The sequence below is a fragment of the Pinus tabuliformis genome, chromosome 4_1 (genome assembly GCF_031772625.1).
Source record: "Pinus tabuliformis cultivar Carrire ecotype Pingquan chromosome 4_1, CPIR1, whole genome shotgun sequence".
NCBI lineage: Eukaryota > Viridiplantae > Streptophyta > Pinopsida > Pinales > Pinaceae > Pinus > Pinus tabuliformis.
The window spans coordinates 346,327,697-346,350,686 of record NC_142303.1 but is presented as its reverse complement, the minus strand read 5'-3'; the positions used below and the strand labels follow the sequence as shown (position 1 = coordinate 346,350,686).

General features: G+C 36.5%; 1 protein-coding gene across 1 annotated transcript in view; it reads right to left on the bottom strand.

Annotated features, from left to right (window-relative positions):
• The window catches only part of LOC149175692 (rust resistance kinase Lr10-like), a 164,158-nt gene that overhangs the window by 124,278 nt on the left and 16,890 nt on the right, over positions 1 to 22,990 (bottom strand). The window lies entirely within an intron of this gene.

Below are 22,990 nucleotides of genomic sequence, written 5' to 3'. Positions count from 1 at the left end.
ATTTATATGCTGTAAATTTGTAATGCATTCTCATAGATATTTTGGAAAAATATTTGATTAATGTTGCAGTGACTAATTAACCAGACATTTTAGGTCAGAAACTCAAGTACAAAATGTTGGTCTGAATGCAAATAGAATTTTATATTTGTTGGTTCTAGTTGGGACTGAAGTTTGTTGGTAGATTGGCATTCTCTCTGTAAAATTTTCTGCATTTGACTCAGAAACTGGAGTGATGAATTATTCGCAGCCATTTGACTTGAGCCTTATGACCTGTGCGATTCTTGGATAAATTGAAATGTAGCTGCATAACTTTTTTTTTTTGTGCAAGAAACCTCTGTTATATTTTGCAAAACTGTGCAACATAGCTTTGCTACAAACTGCTAACTTCTGAATGAGAAATCAACTATGGACACAGGACAACACCACAGCTTACAACCAGCAATTCAAACGGGATAGTGTAATTTTACAGAGAGAATATTTTCTTTTGGATTCTTCTTGTTATGGCTTTATCGTCTGCTTCTTGGTCGGTTAACGTGCAGTGGCGTTCCTTACAAATCTCCTAATTCTAAACTAGAGACAGTAAGAACAAGATATCAAAATAAAAGGCACATCCACACCAAGAATACATCCACAAGTTTTGTTACGCTGGAGAGAAAACCTCCAACATATGTTAATGTACAAAAATCCCTTGAAATACAAAGTTTTTGAAGGAAATCAGCTTGCTAGTTTGCCTCCAGCTTCTTGTTTCTACAACAATTATCCTGTGGCCCTTTCATGTTCTGTCAGAAGAATGTTTCTGCTACTCGTCCCGTCCTTGAACGAACTGTCCGGCTGCAACTCTTTCCTTTTCTCTCCACTAGAAAATTCGTTAACTTACGATGCGTTGCCTAGGTTTTGTTATGCCAACATGGCAATGGCAGTTAAATCCTATTCGGCGGCTTTGGATGCTTTATATGCTTTACAGATCATACCTGGCTCGAGGGGAATCTCAAGGGTTACAAGCTCTTTATAATGAAATTTTGGGTTTAGTGGGCTTTGGGTCTAGATTTTGAACCAAACCTTTGATACCATGTGTAAGGCCCTATCCTAGGATCTTCTAACGGATCTATTTCTCTGGATTTTAAATGCAATAAGAGGTAATAATTTACTTTCTTACAAGACTTTTAAACAATGAAAATTTTACCATTTAAATTCTAATCCCTATAACTTATAGTGAACATTTCATTTCAATAAATTTACATGAGTAATTTATAGAGGAATACCTGTACCGGTGGCTGGTGGAGATGCCTTTGAGCTATTGCTCTTGCTGAATGCTCCTCTTGACTAACCCAACTAGATTTACCTCCCAGCCAACTAGGAAATAATTCCTAGCCCAGGAAACCTCCACAGGTTCCCTAGCCCTCCGAGCCCAAGTCCAACCAGATGTAGTGTGTGTCCAAGATGAATAATCCAGACCAAGATGAACAATATTTCCCTCCTCTCAACAAACCCCAGAAACCTCCACAGGTTCCTTAGGTCTCCAAAATCACAGCAATCCTAAAATCACAGCCAACCCAAATCATAGCCAACCCCAAAATCAAAGCAAGACCCCACATGCCCTTTTCTCCCTTCCTCCTTCCCTTTTATACCCTCCCTCTCTTCTCCATCTCAACCACCTCTCATTAATGTCATTAACTTCTCCTCCATCCTTACAGTTGACTTCTCTTCTCCCAAGTAAATTTGGGAGTACATTTGGAAATGTGATATGAATATAAAATTGGGAAATTAATGGGAGAGGACCATGTCTTCTCCCAAGTAAATCTGAGAGTACATTTGGGAATGTGAGATGAATATATATATTGATAATTAAATGGAGAGGACCATGTCTTCTCCCAAGTAAATGTGAGAGTACATTTGGGAATGTGAGATGTAATTAAATGGAGAGGACCATGTCTTCTCCCTAGTAAATGTGAGAGTACATTTGGGAACGTGAGATGTAATTAAATGGAGAGGACCATGTATTATCCCTAGTAAATGTGAGAGTACATTTGGGAATGTGATATGTAATTAAATGGAGAGGACCTTGTCTTCTCCTAAGTAAATGTGAGAGTACATTTGGGAATGTGAGATGAATATATATATAATTTGATATAGTGGAAGAAGACCATATCCTACCTAAGATTCAATTTTAGAAAGCAAGTTGGGAATTTGAATAAAATAGATATAATGAATTTTATATTAGTAAATAAATTTATAGTTTCCAAAATGAAGGTATTCACCAATATTTGTCAATATTTTAAGGTAATGTAAACATTAATAAAATTTGCATGATAAGGTTTAAGTGGGGCATTACATTTGGGAACTAAAGAACATCCAATGTATGTGAATCTTGGTACATGTTGCTCTCCTCAAGAATGACAAGCTTTTATTTGCTTATTTAAATAGTACCGAGATGTATTTTCATGGACTTATGATTATTTGGAAACTTATGATACATGAATCATCCAACATGTGATACCAATATGCGAAAGGGTTAATTCGTTCCAATAGAAATTGAGAAAGGTTCATCCTACACTTGAACCCTTGATATAGAAAAAACTGAAGAAGTTGATAGATGGTCAGATAATATTTAAAGTTCATCATTCTACTTGGGTATCTAACTTATTTCCGGTCATAAAGAAATTTGGTGAAATACACTTATGTGTAGATTTCCGAAATCTAAACTGGGCTTTTGACAAAGACAACTATCCCATGCCATCCATGGAGAAAATTCTTCAAATGATATCTAGATCTGAAATCTTCTCGCTATTGGATAGATTTTCAGAGTACAATTAAGTTATAGTAGCATAACCTGATAGATTAAAGGCAACATTCAGAACAAAATAGGTTGCATTCACGTTTAGGCGAATGTTGTTTGGCCTTATCAAGGCTAGTGTGACATTCCAATGGGATATAGACGTTGTGTTCCGAGGATTTATCAGCTAGAGTGTGATCATATATTTGGATGATGTTACAATTTTTTCCGAGAAAATATCTGACCATATGCGTCATTTGATGATCTGAAATTGATCATTGGATGATCAAGGATCCAGAAAAGGAAAAAAATTCAAAGCTGTCAGATTCGAGCGAAATCAGTGCCATCACGTAGAGCTCGCAAAAATGATTCCAACGCAACTTGAATGTGCAAAAACTGACTTCGTATGAAGAAGTTATTCAAAGTCAAAATTTTCAGGGCAAACTCAAAAAAGTCAAAGTCAAAGTAATGGTCAATGGGTAGTCAAAGGTCAAGTTGTGACCACCACATGGCATCATGAGAAGGTGACAAATGGCAGGTTATGATATGCACATATGGACCAATGTTACATTGACAAGTGGCAGGTTGCGGTTGGGTGCATTGGGACCAATCCCAAGGTGACATGTGGCCCTATTAGAGGGCGACATGTGGCCTCGTTGGATAAGTCAAAAGTTTGTTAAGGTATCAGTGGACCTAACAGGATTCAAACACATGACCTGTCAAATGTAAACTGCACACCTTAACAAACTCTCCTACAATGTTTCTTGTTGATAAAGTTTCTGCCGCATATATTTAAAGTGGGTTTGTTTCATTATTAAAAAAGGGGCGAGGCTCGCCAAACCTGGCAGCTCCGCTAGCATGTTGGGCTTCCCGCCAAGTATGGCGGCCTCATTATCCATCTACCAATGGTTTAAAAAAATTCATTTAATGTTCAATGATGTTACTTAGAATGTATGGGTGTGGGGTGGCAGGTCTGTAAAGCCTACCACCAAACTTTATTTTAAAAAATATTTGTAATATATATACCATGCACAACGAACCATATCCAATGTTAGGTCCCTACAATACTAGTGTATTCCCTCATTGTTATTATTGTAGCCCCCTTATTGTTATTGTTGTGCCCCATAGAAGCTCAATATTCCCTCATTGTTATTAGTGTAGCCCCCTTATTTTTATTGTTTGTGCCCCATAGAAGCCCACTATTGTTATTGTGGTGCCCTTACATTATTATTGTTATGTTGGCTCTGACTATATTGTGACCCCTTAGACTCCTATATACAGAAGCAATGTTGTGTCATTTGAATCATTCAAGAATTGTTAATTTGTATAATTTAAAAGAGGTTTTCCCCTCGAAGAGGCTGATTTTGAAGTCGTTTATCTATCTTTTCTTCTATTTCTTGAGCTGGTTGCATAACATTTGTTATCATAGCTTTGGATTCTATGGTTTCGCTGCTCCAAACAATTCATCGTGGAATTTTCGCTATAAATTTTTTTCTACGACATTTCAGAATCTAAAAAAAAAACCCATTTGATCCGAAATATAGCCGAACCTTGAGCCCGAATATCCGATCTTGTCTCGCTACAATTTTGGAGATATGATCCAAGGAAGTTAGGGTTTTTGCAGGATCCTGAATTGCATCCCAAACATGTGACCTTGGGAAAAGCATCATAACCTTCTCTCTGAGTATCATATTGAAGGTTCGTAGGAAGTTACAGAAGGAGGAAGAAATGATGTTTTATTTGTAATGTTTTCAGGTCCGAAGGTTGAAACTGTGATACGTAGAACTTTGTACAAGTTCTCTCTACCGAAGAAGTCAATAATATAGTCATGGAGGGATATTTGGCTTAACTATTTCTTAAAGACGCCAATATTGATCAAACCTACGGGGTTGGAAAGAGGAATCAGAGGGATACCACAGGATGCAATTTCAGACCTTGGAAATCCAAAATTACAGAGATACAACAGATTCAATATCAAGCTCCTACGAAGCAAAAAAATGTTGTGTAGTCTTTTTAAAATTTGCATAAGTTTGGTTTGAAAATTTATTTTGAAGGGGTTCAAAGGGCATAGTGAAGCATAATTATCATTAATTGATGCCCCGAAGAAAGAAAATGGAAAAACCTAGTAAGCAACCTGCAAGCTCCACTATGACACATGGAGAAGAGGAAGAAATGCAACATGATATATCAAAATTGCAAGATCAAATGCAACAAATTTCGCTCTCGCAAAAAGTAACAAAAAATGAATTGGAAGCCATTATGAATGTTAAGATAGATGGTATAAAAAGAGACATGGTAGTTTTGAATGATGGTTTAAAATTAGACATGGAAGCAATGATGAATGTCAAGATAGAAGGATTGAAAGAAGGTTTGACAAAGTTGCTAGAAGAAAGGCGTCCCATTGGTGACAAGGAAATCCATGAAAATAATGATGAAGATAAAAGAAATATCAATCACGATTTTAGAGACTCCCATGTGGGGTTTAAGAACCACCACATTTTAAAGGTAGAGATGGGGAAGTTTGATGGCAAGGATCTGATAACTTGGATACTACAGATGGAGTAATATTTTGATCTACAGGATGTGAAACCCTCACAAAAGGTACGTATTGCATCTTTATATTTAGAACACAATCAGGTTATATGGTATAGATGGCTTTGTTCTCGTAAACCACTTATCACCTGGTCAATTGTTACGGAGGAAATGATAGCACATTATGAAGATAAAAATAGAAACACCTTCTTTAGTCAATTGATAAATCTCAAACAAAAGGGTTCAATGGCGGAGCACATTGAAGACTTCCAAAAATTGAATATTAGGGTAACCGATATTCCAGAGAAGCGTAGGATTGATGTCTTCATAGGGATCGTGAAAGGTAAAATCCAACATGCGGTTTGTCTTTGGGAACCTGATTCATTGTAGAAGGCATTCAAGGTGGCAAGTAAAGTTGAAAGAAAAATTATGGCAACAAGGAAGACTACCAACCATAACTATAAAGATGGTAGTGTTACTGGTACTAGTCTTCCACAACCTACAAGGTTGACACCACAAAAATTGGAGGAAAAAAGAGAAAATGGGCTTTGTTATAGTTGTGATAGAAAATACACTAAAGTTCATAAGTGTGATGAGAAGAAATTATTCTACATAGATTGTGAAGAGGAGGAAGAAGAGGGATAAAGAAACATCAAAAGAGGAGGATATACACTAGGAATCAACCCCAGAGAAAGAAGAAATGAATCCGATGATATCTTGTAATGCATTGGCAGGAATTACCACTCCTTAAACTCTCAAGATAGAAAGACATATCAAGAAGAAAAAGGTAATAGTGTTGCTTGATTCAGGTAGTACCCATAATTTTATTCATTGTAAGTTAGCAAAGGAATTAAATTTCTTCCTATATCCAACACCAAATTGTCAAGTGATGGTTGCAAATGGAGGAACCATAAATTTCTCCGGAAAGTGCCATAATATCAAGCTATTCATGGGAGAATATGAATTGAATAGTCCAATGCTTTCCATTCCAATGGGTGGTGCTGATGTTGTACTAGGAGTCCAATGGTTACAATCTTTGGGTACGATAGCTTTTAATTTTCAAGAATTTTTCTTGAAATTTTGTTGGGAAGGAAAGGAAGTTGAATTAAGGTGTATTGCAAGGAAACCAGGAAAGATAATAAAGATAATAAACTCTAATAGCCTTGGCCCTCATCACCAGCACCACATAGAACCTCAACAAGAGTAGTGACTGAGAGCTTGGGAGTAGCCCCAACCCATGGCCACATGTATTACACCGGACCTTGTTCTATGGATTTAGAAGTTGACGCATGGGGGGCGGGATAAAGGCCCTAGCCCATGGCCATATACGAGCCCAAAAAACTAGGCAGAGGCATGAACAGAGGGGGGTGGGGCTCTAGGCCTTAACCCCAAGTCCTATGACTATTCCATCAAACAATGGTGGATCAATGCAGGTTCTAAACTGGAGGGTACGAGAGTTAAGGAATTTCCCTGGTCCCGTGGGTAACCACCGATGTAATGGTAGGGATCTACTCCAACGGGGGCTAGCAGTTAGCCCCGACCCCTAGTTGCATGGCCCATGTGGCCAGATTATTTCGTACAAGGGTTATTTACCAATTTAAGTATCCAAAAAATTTCACCTTCGGCAGGTGTTAGGTCCCTATACTACCAGTGTAACCCCTTATTGTTATTAGTACAACCCACTTATTATATTGTTGTGCCCATGTAGTCCCCATATTGTTATTATTGTGCCCCATAGAAGCCCACTATTGTTATTATTGTGCCCTTACATTATTATTGTTATGTCGGCTCTGATTATATTATGACCCCTTAGACTCCTATATATAGAAAGGAGGTCTTGTAATTTGAATCATCCAAGAATTGTTCATTTGTGTAATGTAAAGGATGTTACCCCCTCGAAGAGGCTAATTTATAAGGCGTTCATCTATCTTTTCTATCTCTTCATTAGCTGGTTTCATAACATTTGGTATCAGAGCTTTGGATTCTAGGGTTTCGCTGCTCCAAATGGGTCATCGTGGCATTATCGCTATAACTTTTTTTCTGCAATGTTTCAGAAGCTAACAAAAAACCCATTTGAGACGAAATCACGCTAAACCTGGGGTCTGAATCTTAGATCTTGTCTCACTATATTTTCGGCGATATGATCTGAGGAAGTTAGGGTTTTTGCAAGATCCATAGTTTCATCTAACACAGGTCATCATGGAAGTTTCACTATAACTCGTTCACTACGATGTTTCAGAAGCTTAAAAAAAAACCCATTTGAGAAGAAAGCGGTTTGAACCTCAGGTCTGAATTGCAGATCTTGTCTCACTATATTTTAGGATATATGATCTGAGGAAGTTAGCGTTTTTGCAGACTCCCGAATTACATCTTAAACAAGTGACCTTGGGAAACTCGTCATAACGTTCTCTCTAAGCATTAGATTGAAATTTCGTAATACGTTACAGAAAGAGGATGGACTGCAATTTCTTGTTTATATTTTTCAAACCCGAAGGCCAAACTAGTGACACGTGGCACTTCATATAAGTTCACTCTTCTGAAAAGGTAAATAATCAGGTTGTCTTGGGAGATTGTGCACAACTCTTTTTTGAAGAATCCAATTTCGATCAGACTAGTGGCATTGGAAAGAGGGCACAGAGGGCTACTGCAGGTCGTGAATTTAGAACTGGAAAATCTGAAATTACATAGTTACAATCATTTCAAGATCGAGCTCATAAAATCAAGAAAATGAAATATGAGGAAGTTTGATGGCAAGGATCCAGTAAATTGGATACTATAGATGGAGCAATATTTTGATCTACATGAGGTGCAACTATTACAAAAGGTATGTATTGCATCTTCATATTTAGAACTGGATCATTTTTTATGGTATGAAGGGCTGTGTTCTCGTAAATCACTTGTTACTTGGTCAATTTTCACGGAAGAAATGATAACACATTATGAGGATACAAAGAGTAACACGTTCTTTAGCCAATTGATAAATCTCAAACAAAAGAGCTCAATGGAAGAGCACATTGAGGATTTCAAAAAATTGAATATAAGAGTAAATGATATTCCAGAGAAGAAAAGGATTGTTGTCTTCATAGGGACTTTAAAGGATAACATTCAACATGAGGTTCGTCTTTGGGAACCTGATTCATTGGAGAAGGCATTCAGGTTGGCAAGAAAAACTGAAAGCGTAATTATGGAAACAAGGAATATTACCACTCACAACTATAAATATGGAAGTATTTTTTCTTCTAGCCTTCCACAACCTACAAGGTTTACATGACAACAATTGGAAGAAAAAAGAGAAAAAGGACTTTGTTACATTTGTGATAGAAAATACACTAAAGGTCATAAGTGTGCTGAGAAGAAATTATTTTACATAGATTGTGAAGAGGAGGAAGAAAAGGATCAAGAAACATCAAAAGAAGAGGATATACACTAGGAACCAACCCCAAAGAAAGAAGAAATGAATCCGAACATATCTTGTAAAGCATTGGAAAGAATTACCACTCCTCAAACTCTCAAGATAGAAGGACATATCAAGAAGAAAAAGGTTCAAGAAGTGAAAGATCACATCGAGAAAGAAGAAATGAATCCGACCATATCTTGTAATGCATTGGACATAATTACCACTCCTCAAACTATCAAGATAGAAGGACATATCAAGAAGAAAAAGGTAATAGTGTTGATTGATTCGGGCAGTACACATAATTTTATTCATTGTAAGATAGCCAAGGAATTGAATTGCTTCCTATATCTAGCACCAGAGTGTCAAGTGATGGTTGCAAGTGGAGGAACCATAAATTGCTCTAGAAAGTGCCATAATATCAAGTTATCCATGGGAGAATATGTATTGAATAGCCCAATGCTTTCCATTCCAATGGGTGGTGTTGATGTTGTACTAGGAGTCCAATGGCTACAATCCCTGGGTACAATAGCTTTTAATTTTCAAGAACTTTTCATGAAATTTTCTTCAGAAGGAAAGGAAGTTGAATTAATGGGCATCATAGGGAAACCGGGAATATAATAAGCTCTAACAGATTGACAAAGCTTCTAAAGAAATAAAAACAAGGTGTAATTTCATAATTATGTTCGCTAGAGGTTCCCACATCGAAACCATCTATTTCTCTAGATCTCCAAAAAGTATTGGACAATCATTCCAAGGTATTGGAGACTCCCAAAGGCCTGCCACCTATTCGTGATCGTGACCATTCTATTCATTTCATTCCAGAAAGTTTTCCTCCAAACATCAGGCCTTATAGATATCCCTATGCCCAAAAGAGTCAAATTGAATGTATGGTTGCAGAAATGCTAGAGGCTGGTATAATTCAACCTAATCAAAGTTCTTTCTCTGCTACAGTAGTATTGATGCACAAGAAGGATGGGTCATGGCGCATGTGTTCAGATTATAGGGAGCTCAACAAGCTAACTATTAAAGATAAATTTCCCATTCTTGTCATTGATGAATTGTTGGATGAATTGCATGGATCAATTTACTTCGCCAAGTTGGATCTTCATTCAGGATATCATCAAATCAGAATGAAGACTGAACACATTCTGAAAACAACATTTGTAACTCATGAGGGTCATCATGAATTTTTGGTCATGCCTTTTGGCCTTACAAATGCACCTTCTACATTTCAAGGTTTGATGAATTCCATTTTAAAACCCTTCCTTAGAAAATTTGTACTAGTATTTTTTGATGATATACTAATCTGCATCAAGTCTTGGAAGGATCATGTTCAACATGTTGATAGGATGCTCAAACTATTGGAGGAGAAAAAATTATATGCAAAAAGCTCCAAATGTCTCTTTGGAGTACAAGAGGTGGAATATCTAGGTCATATTGTATCTCATGAAGGTGTTAAGGTAGACCCTAGCAAAATTAAAGCCATTAAGGAATGGAAAATCCCCACATCCATAAAGCATCCGTGAGGATTTCTCAGGTTGCCAGGGTATTATCGCAAGTTTGTTAAGAATTATGGGAGAATAACAACACCTCTAGCAATATTATTGAAGAAAGATGCATTTTCATGGACTCCAGAAGCAACAAAAGGCTTTTGAACATCTTAAAGAGGCAATGTGCCAAGCACCGGTCTTAGCTACACCGGACTTCACAAAAACCTTTATTGTGGAATGTGATGCTTCAGGAAATGGAATTGGTGCTATTTTAATGCAAGATGAAAGACCCATTGCTTTCGAAAGTTATCCAATCAAAGGAAAGTATTTACACAAAGCTATTTATGAGAAGGAAATGTTGGCAATACTACATGCACTTAAGAAATGGTGATCCTACCTAATGGGAAGACACTTCAAGGTAAAAACGGATCATGATAGTCTTAAATACATTTTATAACAAAGATTATCCTCTGAAGAGCAACAAAACTGGGTCACAAAGTTGTTGGGTTATGACTTTGAAATCAGCTACAAAAAAGGGAAGCAAAATGTTGTGGTAGATGCACTCTCAAGAAAGGATGAGGATGTGGAAGCATTGTTTTGTGCTATTTCTATTATCCAACCAAATTGGATAAACGAAGCAAGGGATGAATGGAAGAAGGACGAAGAAGTGTGGCCACTCATTCAAAAGTTGTAGAATATCCCAGTTCAAACAATATTCCCAGAACTTGACATGGAAGGAAAAATCATATTGGAGCTTGGAGCAGTCACAGAAACAAGAACCCGATAGCTACGAAATCGATCAATTTTAGAGTATCTCATCAAGTGGAAGAACTTACCCACTGAAGATTCAACATGGGAGGATAATAATTTTATATAGAAGCATCAAGAACTACTCAAGCGTTGAGGACAACACTTTTTGAAGGAGAGGGGCATGTTAGGTCCATATAATACTAGTGTAAACCCTTATTGTTATTAGTACAACCCCCTTATTATATTGTTTTGCCCATGTAGTCCTCATATTGTTATTATTGTGCCCCATAGAAGCCCACTATTGTTATTATTGTGCTCTTACATTATTATTGTTATGTCGGCTCTGATTATATTATCACCCCTTAGACTCCTATATATAGAAAGGAGGTCTTGTCATTTGTATCATCCAAGAATTGTTCATTTGTGTAATGTAAAGGAGGTTTCCCGTCGAAGAGGTTGATTTATAAGGCGTTCATCTATCTTTTCTATCTCTTTGTGAGATGGTTTCATAACAACGGGTGAATTTGTCGCCTCTATAGCAAAAATAGGGTGGATTTTTAGGAGAATTAGACTCTTGGTCCGACTTTTAGGACACATAATAATAAAAACTAAATGGAGAGCTTGTAGAGCCATATCTTTGTGATTTTTTATCCTTTTCGAGCTAAAGAAGAGTTTACATAGGGATTTTTGGACATTATGGATCCAATGGTGACCTCTATTCGCTGATTTGAGCATGTATAAAGGAAGTTTTGCAGGTTCAAGTTTATGGGTGTATGGATCAATTAATGTTTTGGAGCATTTCTTGAAGGTGTTTGAGCATGGAGAAGGCCTTGTAGGGGTTTTCTTACCTTCATATGTTTACTCTAATAGTTTTTACTTGTAGGGTTCATATAATTTATTCTTTTCTCACTATGTCTTGTTGATGAAAGTTTTCTATTTGTCCTTTAATGTTGAATTGAAGTGCTTATATGCTCTTGTATGCTCATTTTCAAATGGAGTACAGGGTCTTTGTAGGAGACACCTTGTGTTGTTGATGTTTTCAAGACTGAATGTAGGTTGTCATGATGTTTATGTGAGAGTTATTTGCAGGAGAATATTTCCTTGAAGGGGAAATAACCACATGTTTTATCAACAAACTTTTGTGTACTCCTTTTCCAGTCAATATATGGAGCATTCTAGCTGTGTTGGCAGGCCCGAAGAGATAGACCAGGAGGGGTGAATTCCTTCACCAAATCCTTTGTTCTACTCTTCATGAATGCTTGTATGAGTTATGTGATGTTGTGTTGCTTATGCTTAAGTTTACATGTAAAAACTAACTCATAACTTGAAGAGACCTTTTGGAAAACCCGTTTTGTGTTAAGACCCATTTTTCCTTGCAAAGCACCAGAGAATGATCCCTGCTTTTAGGAAGAGGAAATTGACCTCCTCCTCCATTTTCATATCATTAATTAAAGATACCTCAAATCCAAATTTTTTTGTCCCTAACCTTAGCTAAATCCAATTGGCCTTGTCATAAGCCTTCGATAAATCAAGTTTTAACACCATAGCCTTTAAATGCCTTACTTTTATAATGTGAATGTCGCTTTGAGAAACCGAAATAACTTCATGAATGTATGGACTAGCTAGGAAAACAAATTGTCTTGAACAAAAGTTTGTCACCCTATTTGCTAAAACCTTTTCCACTATCTTATACATACTACTGCACAAATATATCAGACAAATATCCTCAAATGAGGATGGGTTATTTGATTTTTGAATAAGAGAATTGTGAACATTCTTCCACGCAACCTTGTATCTTCTACCACTAGAAGCAAATTAATTTCCAATAATTCTAGAAAATACATAGAAAAATCCATAGTTAAATTTTCTTGACTTGGAATTTTATCCTTCTAAAAAATATAGAGAGTGGCTTTTAATTCCTCTAGAGACGTCTTCAATCAATGACATTATATCATCTTTGAAGATGAAAGTAGTGAAGTATTGTGTCAGTCTGATAACCTTTGCAATTGAAATCCTCTTCTCACATTAAAAAGATTATGAAAATGTTCCACCCCTATAGTAGCCAATTCTTCAACTTTCATTAAATCCCTCCATCTAACTTCAAAATCTTACATAGTATTAATATTTCTCCTTCCCTTCGGAAATTGATAAAAATAATCAGAGTTCTCATCACACTTTTCCAACTAATGAATCCTAGCTTTTAGCCTCCAAGTAGCCATTTTGTCTCATAAATCACTGCTTTTTTTTTACAAATTTGAAATTTCTAATTTAGTTTATTAGAACAAAAATCCCACTCCATGTGATTCATAGATTCTAGCTAGAGATTCTTTCACATCTACCAAATTATGCTCATCATTTTTGTTTTTGCATAATCTCAACTATTAATTTTCCTTTTAATTCCTTTCAAATCATCTTAACACTAGAAAGTAGCTAATCTAACTCCACTACCATCTTGTCATATGGTCTCCAAAGTCTCTTAACCAAATCGATAAACTCCTCCTCCTTTATCGATATTGCATTAACACTATTACTTATAGGAACCACCTTCATAGTACCTAGAAAATGATCTAATTCATCTAAAGAACCAACTCATTATGGAAATCTCAGAATCTTATGGCATTCCCTCTAATATTAAAAATTGATCTAAACTTTTTTCCACTCTATCCTCGCTCATCCACATATTTTTTCGTGTTAGTTTTAGCTTAATAATCATATTGAAGTGTTTAATCCCACTCATAATCATCAACAAAAGCCGTACATAGAGGCCAATATTTCTTGGAGAGCCAAAATTTTTATTTCTCAATTAAGGACTAATTCTCATCAACTCAATTGTGCAACAGGGAGCTAGAAAAGGGCAAAAGAAGTGTGGGAGGAAGGAGTACGTATTTTTGTTCTTCCGGAAAAGTGGAAACATAAAAACATTTCATATTAGAATGTGAGGCCTTCAAAGACAACTGGGAAAATTATGTAGATATTCTGGCAGCTAGCTCTTGGGATAATCTATTCAACGAAGGGTTTGTCGAGAAGCTGGGAGCATTTATAGTGAGGCTTCACATGAAAAGGGCCGAATACAACAATCAAATGAAGAAGCAATCTATCCCATAAGCTAAAACTTAAACATTAAAATAATTTATTTCTTTCTTTCAGTATAAATCAACACACCATCAACTAATTTATAAATAAAATTGTTTAATATATTTGCTAAACAATTTGATTGGACTACAAAACCTAAAAAAATCAATTCTCTTCCCAAAATAAAAGATTAAAACACCACAAACATTTTCACACAAACAATATCCGAAAAAACCACTCTATTAAATATCCATAAACATAATATGTTTAATAATATCTTTAAAAAAATAACACCAATATCTTGAGTCAACAAATCCACTATTAACATAGTTCGCAATCATACTTTTCATTGCAAGACCTCCTTGCTTAATTCAAAGATGGCTGGGAAAATAGAACCATAATCGAAAAGAGATCCATAAATTCAATGATTGCTTATTTAAAATTCGTTGAGAAATTAGGCAGAGGAAGAATTAAAGTGAACAATTTTAAGACAAAAGAAGGTGCGTAAAATGATAGTTGCGAAATTGTGTATTAAGGCAAAGGAAGGCGTGTATAGTGATAGTTGTAAAATTGTGTTTAAGTGGATTATTTGATTTTATATTAATAAACAACAATTAAAAAAATAAAAAATTAATATTGAACAATAAAAATTGTGACCAAAAACTGTTTTGTCAAATTAAGATTAAAATTTTCAAAATATAAAATAATTAAATAGATATAGTCTATTAATTTTGAAAAATTTTAATTCTATTAATTAATATATATTTTTAAAGTTTAACTTTTAAAAAAAATTAACTCTATAATTTCTCATTACCAAAATACTTTAAATACTAGAACTTGATTCAATTGAGATAACTCCAATTGAGATAGCTCTTAAAATTCTCATTAATTAAATATTACATATTTAAACTTTATAATTTCTAATACCAAAAATAGACATAATAAAAACAACAAAAACAATCTATACCTTTTGAAAAACATGAAATACATTCTCATTTTTAAAAACAAATTAGGCAATTTTATGTTTTCTTAGGGATTTTGATTTCTCAAGCTTTATCCATAATATTTTAAATTATAATTTAAATAAAATAATTATATTACTAAATTCTAGAAAATGACCCAAAAACATAAAAATTTCCTTGCTTTTTCATAAGAGTTAAGAGAAGTGCACGGCCGGAGCTATCATCAGAGTCCCATGTAATGGGTCAACATTTCATATATTGAACATAACTTTGTCGATGTTGACCATTAAGGGTAATTTCAAATCATGTTGAGGGTATCTTTTTATTATCTTAACATTTATAACTTAAAAATTATTGTTAAAAAAAAATAATTTTAAAATAAATTAAAGATAATTATATGTATAAATTAAAATAAAACAAAATTCGCATAAACTTCCAGATTAGTGGTCTATTACAATATAACCTGTCTACCTGACAGCAGTGCTAAAAGCTATTAAACATTACAAAATACAAAAGGGACAAAACATTAAAAATAAATAAAAATCATTCGAAAAAGTTTACAAAATACAAAAGGGATAAAACATAAAAAAAATACAAAAGGGTAAAACATTAAAAAAAAAAGAATTTTAGTTTTATTTGAAAAAGTCTACAAAATACCAAAGGGATTAAACACTAAAAGAAAGAATTTTAGTTTTATTTGAAAACGTTACTCTATTTCATTTTTCATTGTTTTAATGAGAATATTAGAAAGAAAATCTAGATGAAAAATGTCTTTTTTACTTTTTCAATTTTATATACCAAAAATCGAACATAAATTATGAAATACAAAATCAGTCATAATTAAGTGCGATTATTAAATCTGGGAGTTATATCCGTATGCTTGAATTTTAAACAAAGAGAATGTTGCAGATTTATACTCTACTGAGAAGAAAATTTATGCACTGATCATGTCGGGAGTGGAGCTTATCTTCGGTCACGTGTCTTGCACAGAGATGGGAAGCAATGGCGTTATGTTTGGCTCTGTCATGTTAGAAAGGGACTCAAACTGATGTTGTGGATCTGTACCACAAGAACGCCTGATTTTTTCAAGCTGACCAACAACTTCCTCCATATCCGGCCGGTCATCCCTCTCTGACGCCACGCATCTGAAGGCCAGCTCTGCAACTGCGCTTATCATAATTCTCACCTCCTGATTTACTTCAATTTCTAGCTGTGGATCGATTAGTTCATCCAAAGCTCCTTCCTGAATCTTCGTTATAGCCAAGTGAGCAAGGTTGATTTCTCCTCTCTTCCGATTCATGTCCATTGGTAGTTTGGCAGAGATAATCTCCAGCAAAACAACCCCGAAGCTGTAGACATCGGATTTCTCCGTCAGATGATAGCATTGATAGTACTCTGGGTCAACGTACCCTGGTTTGCCTTGTGGGATCGTAGTGACATGTGAGGCATCTACAGGCACAACCCTGCAAAGCCCAAAATCGCACAATTTGATATCCGAACTCTCGTCCAGGAGAATATTAGAGGTTTTTACATCTGTGTAATATAGGCGGATCAAGGGCGTGAAGGAAAGCCAACGCCTCGGCAGTTTGAATAGCAATCTTCAAACGAGTAATCCATTGCACTCCCGTGGGATTTTTGCGATTGCCATGAAGATGATCGGCCAGGGTGCCATTTGAGAGAAATTCGTATACAAGCAGCAGTTCTGGACTGTCTAGAGGAGTGCAGCCATAAAGACGAACGACATGTGGATGGTTCAACGTCGAAAATATCTTCACCTCGTGGATGAACTGCTCCAGTCTTCTAAAGTTATCCTGATAAAGTACCTTTACGGCCACAAGTCTTCCGCCCCAAAGTATACCCACATAGACTGCCCCGAACCCTCCAACGCCAAGTTGGCTCTCCTTGTGGAAGTGTTAGAAATATTTGGCGAATTTAATTTTCGTTTTCGCCCACAGGCATAGAGTTATAACTTTCGCGCACCCGAAGCAGATTTCGGAACTATTTCAGAGACTTAATGAATACTCAAAGTAAAAATAACAAAATAGGTTTGGAGCAACACACTAAAACTTAGTATTCATTTCTTAAACATGAAAATACATCTACATGAGAGTGCAACTCATTTACAAAATAAAATAATTTTTTATAGAGATTTAAACTTACTTGGAATAATGCACAGTAAAACAAAGTAATTGTTGTTTTCATGGGCCCACCAAAAATTGCTCCACCATTTTCTCCACAAAGACTTGCGCTCTTTTCTTACTTCTTACTCTCTAACCTCTCTACACAGTTTAACCCTTACAAAATGACTTTTACATTCATATATAACTCAACATACAATTTTACATTTAATTCATGGCAGAGAGAAATTAATTTTGATGTTGTTGTTGAGTTTGATCAGAGTCGCGCAGGTGTTTCTGGAGTGTGGGCAAGGTTGTAACTCAACATACAATTTTACATTTAATTCATGGCAGAGCGAAATTAATTTTGATGTTGTTGTTGAGTTTGATCAGAGTCGCGCAGGTGTTTCTGGAGTGTGGGCAAGGTTGTTGAATTAATGCTTGTCCATATCTGTTTACTTAAGTACATAAATTCTTTAAATGTCTTTGCTTGCTTTCTGAATGGTTCGCGTATGACTTCAAAGCTTCTATCTTCACGCTGAGACGCAACCTGCAAAAATGTCTTCAAGCACAGACGCAACCTGCAAAAGTGTCTGACATGTATGGCTGCTGTCGGGCTGTTTATTGCGGTGGTTGGGATTATTATTTCCAACACTCCCCCTTAATCACAACTGCCGCCATTGACAATTCCCAAACAATTTATGAGATAAACAAAATTTTCTCCTGCCAATGGCTTTGTGAAAATATCAGCAGGCTGTTCCTGTGACCTGCAGTGCTGCAACACAATTTCATCATTGTTAATCAACTCTCTAATAAAATGATATTTAACATCAATATGCTTGGTCCTTTTGTGGAAGACAAAATTCTTTGACAATGCAATTGCTGAGGTGTTGTCGCAGAAAATAGTTGTCGCGCCCTCTTGGTCATGACGAAGATCCCTCAACATCCTTCTCATCCAAACTGCCTGACACGTTGCTGTTGTTGCTGTGACATATTCAGCTTCTGCTGTTGACAGTGACACTATTGGCTGCTTCTTGGAGGCCCATGAAATGGCTCCGGAACCCAAATGAAAAACATATCCTGACATGCTCTTTCTGTCATCGACATTGCCTGCCCAATCACTGTCAGTGTAACCAACCAGCCTGAAATCACTGGTTGCTGTGTACAAAACACCATACTGTTTTATCCTATTAACATCCCTCAGAATCCTTTTCGCTGCTTGCCAATGTGTCTCCTTGGGTGTCTCCATGAACCTTGACACCAAACTTACTGCATGCATTATATCTGGCCTAGTGGCGGTCAAATACATCAGGCTGCCTATCATGATTTTGTATAATGTCGGATTGACATTGCTGCTGCAATATTCTTTGCTCAACTTCAACCCTATGACAGTTGGAGTTGGTGCGGACTTGTTGTTCTACATTTTAAACCTCTCCAAAATTTCTGCCACATACTTTGCTTGAGAGATAAAAATGCCATTTTCTGTTTGCTTCACTTCTATGCCCAAAAAATATCTTAACAATCCCAAGTCAATTATTTCAAACTCACTCTTCATGACTTGTTTGAAATCAGTGATGAGGAAATCATCATTGCCTGTAAAAATCAAATCATCTACATATAAGACGACAATGAGAATCTTACCTTCGCTCTCTTTGATGTAGAGAGTAGGCTCACTGTCACATTTGTCGAAACCATTGTCCAACAAGTAAGCATCTATCCTGTTGTACCATGCGCACGGTGCTTGCTTCAACCCATAAAGAGCTTTCTTTAACCGATATACTTTGTCTTCTTGTCCTTCAATCTCATAACCAGGCGGTTGCACAACATACACTTCCTCTTTCAGCACTCCATTCAAGAACGCTGACTTTACATCCATCTGATACACTGTCCATTTATGCTGTGCGGCAATCGCAACAACTCCGCGCACTGTCTCCATTCACGCGACTGGCGCAAATGTCTTCGCGTAATCTCTTCCATGTTGTTGCTTGTATCCTTTGACAACTAGCCTTGCTTTGTGCCTTTCAATATTTCCCTCAATGTTGCTTTTGGTCTTATAGACCCACTTCACTCCAATGACATGTTTTCCTTTCGGAAGGCTCACTAACTCCCATGTGTCATTCCTTTCTATTGCTTCTATTTCTTCCTCCATTGCCGCAACCCATTTTTATTCTTTGACTGCATCTTCAAAGTGGATTGGGTCATCTACATGGAAAAATAATGCAAATAAGGAATTCAGACCTGCGCCACTATCCACTTCTTCTTGCTCATAAATTTCATTTAAATTTCTGAATTTTGGCCTTTTTGTGCTCGTTGAAGATGGACTCGATATGTCACTTAGTGTCGCACTTTGCAGTGTGCTTGGAGAAGCACTTGCTTGGTTGTGCGAAACTGTCCTATTATTTGTTGATGGCGTTGCTTGCTGCCTGCTTTGTTGTGCTTGAATAGAAGCAGAGGGAGTCATTGTTGAGGAATTACTTGCTGCTGTTAATTCCTCTCTATCCTCATGTGGTATGCATGATTTGACAATGATTGTCTTTTCTAAACTTCCATCCCATGCTTCCTCTTCTATGAACTGCACATCTCTGTTGATTATGACCTTCCTGGTTAATGGATTGTAGAGTTTGTATGCCTTCGATTTATCATTGTATCCAACAAATATGCATTTCTCCCCCTTGCTGTCCAACTTTTTTCTCAACTCATCTGGGACATGTGCATAAGCCACACATCCAAAAACTCTCATGTGAGTGACACTATGCTTTCTTCCACTCCATGCCTCTTCGGGAACAATGTTTTGGATGCTTTTGGTTGGACATCTATTCAAGATATATGCTGCACACGCGACAGCTTCAGCCCAATAGTCATTTGGCAAATGCTTTACCTTCAACATACTCCTTGCCATCTCCATAATGGTCCTATTCTTCCTTTCTGCCACACCATTTTGCTGCGGTGTATATCTTGTTGTAAATTGCTTATGAATTCCATGTTCCTTGCAAAATCGAAGGAAGTCATTTGAGATGTATTCTCCACCTTTGTCTGTCCTAAGGACTTTGATGAAATGTCCGCTTTGCTTTTCAACAAGAGCCTTGTATTGGCGAAAGCACTCAAACACTTCACTTTTCTGTTTTAGGAGAAAGACCCATGTCTTCCTTGTGTAGTCATCTATGAAGGTCAGTACATAGTGACTACCACCAATTGATGGTGTCTGCATTGGTCCACATAAATCTGAGTGGACAATCTCCAAAGGTGCCTTTGCCCTCACTGACTTTCCTGCTGGAAATGTCTCTCTATGTTGCTTGCCCAAGATACATCCTTCACATATGCTGTCTGGTTTTTCTATGAGTGGTAAACCCTTCACCATGCCTTTCCTATGCAGCAAATTCAAACCTCCAAAGTTGAGATGTCCAAATCTCAAGTGCCATAACTAGTTTTCATCTTTTACCTCTGCTTGAAAGTTTACTTGTGTGACAACTGCCCCTTTTCTTTCATTTTCTTGTGAGTTCATAGATAATTGTGCTTGTGCACCTTCTTTCTACAAATATGATATTATTTTCAAGGGAAACATTCTATTCTCTGTCATCTGAACTTTTGCAATCAACTATCTGCTTGGAGGCCTATCCAAAATTGTGCACACATCATTTTTTGAAGAAGACATTGTAGCCTTTTTGCATGAGCTATCCAACGATAATGAGATTATGTTTCAGACAGGGAACAAAGTAAACATCAGAGATGTACTTCTTCTCCCCCTTCTTTGTTAGGATATTAACTCTTCATTTTCCCATGACAGAGACTTTGCTATTAGTCCCTAATGTCACTTCAGATTTCACACTTTCATCTAGATCAGAAAACATTTCTATGTTTCCTAACATGTGGTTGCTACACCCTGAATCTAGATACCATATATCACTCTGTTTTTCTTGTGCTACATTACAAGCTAGAAACATGCTATCATGGTTTTGATTTTCTCTTGTGAAATTTACACTTGGTTTGTTACTAATATCATATTGCTTCTTTCTACATTCATTTGCATAATGACCATACTTCTTACAGTAATGACATTGAACTTGAGATTTATCATACCTCTGACCTTGTGCTTGATTTTGGCTTGGGCCTTGACTTGGATTTTGATTGCTGCCTCTTCCATTTGAGCTTGAAGGGCTGCTTCTTCCACCTCTATGTGGGCTTCTTCCTCTTCCTCTAGCATATGATCTTCCTCTGCCTCGACCTTGACCAAATGATACTTGTGTCTTGAAGGCATGCTCCAATGAGGAGCTTGCTGCTCTATTCAGTGTATGTTCATGAGAAATTAGTGATGCATTAAGCTCATCCAATGCGCACTGTGAGAGATACTTTGTCTCTTCTATGGCCACAACAATGGCCTCAAACCTTGCTAGCAGACTTCTCAAAACTTTCTCAACTATTCTTCTTTCCTCAAGTGTCTCACCACGAGACCTGATTTGAGTAACCAGCCCACTTACATGTGTAAAAAATGAGTCTATATTATCAGACTATTTCATACAAAGTGTTTCAAAATCTCTCCTCAACATTTGTAGCTTTGTTGTCTTGACTTTTTCCATGCCTTGGTAGGCTGTATGGAGGATGTCCCATGTTTGCTTGGACTTTGTTGCTGCTGCAACCCTTGGGAAAATACTTTCATGAAATGCTTGAAAGATATAAAACAGGGCTTTTGAATCCTTCTTCTTGTTGTCCCTTAACACATCTCTTTCTGGTTGAGATAAGGCATTGTATGTTGTTGCATCTGCTAGTTCTTGAAAACCATTCTCCACCAAATCCCAAATGTCTTGAGAAGAAAACAGGGCCTTCATTGTAATAGCCCAATAATCATAATTTTTTCCATTAAACTGAGGTATTTGAGGATTAGTCAAACTTGTGCTTGATGTTGCCATTTCTGAGCGTAAAAACAAACTTTCTACCTACTGGTAAATATGCTAAAAACAATGCGCGCTCAAAAACAATTTTTACTATTAGTAAAAACACTTGTTTTTACACTAACAGAGTTTAACCTGCTCCCATACCATGTTAGAAATATTTGGTGAATTTAATTTTTGTTTTCGCGGAGGGGAGAGGCAGAGAGTTATAACTTTCGCGAAGCTACTTTCGCGAAACTAGGTTTGTGCACCGCGAAGCAGATTTCGCGGAGCTACCTTCGCGCACCGCGAGGCTAATTTCCCAGACTTGGATTTCGCGCACCTCGGAACTATTCTAGAGACTTAATGAATACTCATAGCAAAAATAACAAGATAGGTTTGGAGCAACACACTAAAACTTAGTATTCATTTCTTAAACATGAAAATACATCTACATGAGACTACGTCTCATTTACAAAATAAAATAAAATTTTACAGAGATTTAAACTTACGCGGAGTAACACACAGTAAAACAGAGTAATTGTTGTTTTCACGCGCCCACCAAAAATTTCTCCACCATTTTCTCCATAAAGACTTTCTCTCTTTCCTTACTTCTTACTCTCTAACCTCTCGACACAGTCTAACCCTTACAAAATGACTTTTACATTCATATATAACTCAATATACAATTTTACATTTAATTCATGATAGAGTGAAATTAATTTTGATGTTGTGGTTGAGTGTGATAAGAGTCGCACAGGTGTTTCTGGAGTGTGGGCAAGGTTGTTGAATTAGTGCTTGCCCATATCTATTTACCTAAGTACATAAATTATTTAAATGCCTTTGTTGGGTTTCTGAATGGTTCGCGTCTAACTTCAGACCTTCTATCTTCACGCTGAGATGCAACCTACAAAAATGTCTTCAACCACAACCTGCAAAAGTGTCTGACATGTATGGTTGCAAAAGTGTCTGACATGTATGGCTACTGTCGAGATGTTTATTGTGGTGGTTGGGATTATTATTTCCAAAAGG